At 43.7% G+C, this 252-nt stretch overlaps 1 long non-coding RNA gene across 2 annotated transcripts in view; it reads left to right on the top strand.

The window, feature by feature from the left end:
* LOC121921382 overlaps window positions 1-252 on the top strand; it is a 172,823-nt gene that overhangs the window by 135,008 nt on the left and 37,563 nt on the right. The window lies entirely within an intron of this gene.

Below are 252 nucleotides of genomic sequence, written 5' to 3'. Positions count from 1 at the left end.
CAAGTAGTTTCCAACTTATGGTAACCCTAAGGTATACCTATCATGTCATTTTGTGAGACTGAGGCCTGTTACAGACTGCCAAAATAAAGCTGCTTCGGGTCTCTTTGGAGATATGCTATTTAAATGATGCATGGGTCCTAAGAGTCCGGAGGTCACACCAAAGCCACACTCCATTCCTAAGCACTGGAGTGCAGCTTTGGTGCAACTTCTGGATTCTTAGGACCCATGCATCATTTAAATAGCATATCTCCA

Source organism: Sceloporus undulatus, chromosome 2 (assembly GCF_019175285.1).
Source record: "Sceloporus undulatus isolate JIND9_A2432 ecotype Alabama chromosome 2, SceUnd_v1.1, whole genome shotgun sequence".
NCBI classification, from domain to species: Eukaryota; Metazoa; Chordata; class Lepidosauria; order Squamata; family Phrynosomatidae; genus Sceloporus; species Sceloporus undulatus.
Note: the sequence above shows the minus strand (reverse complement) of the source record. Positions and strands in the feature narration are given on the sequence as shown.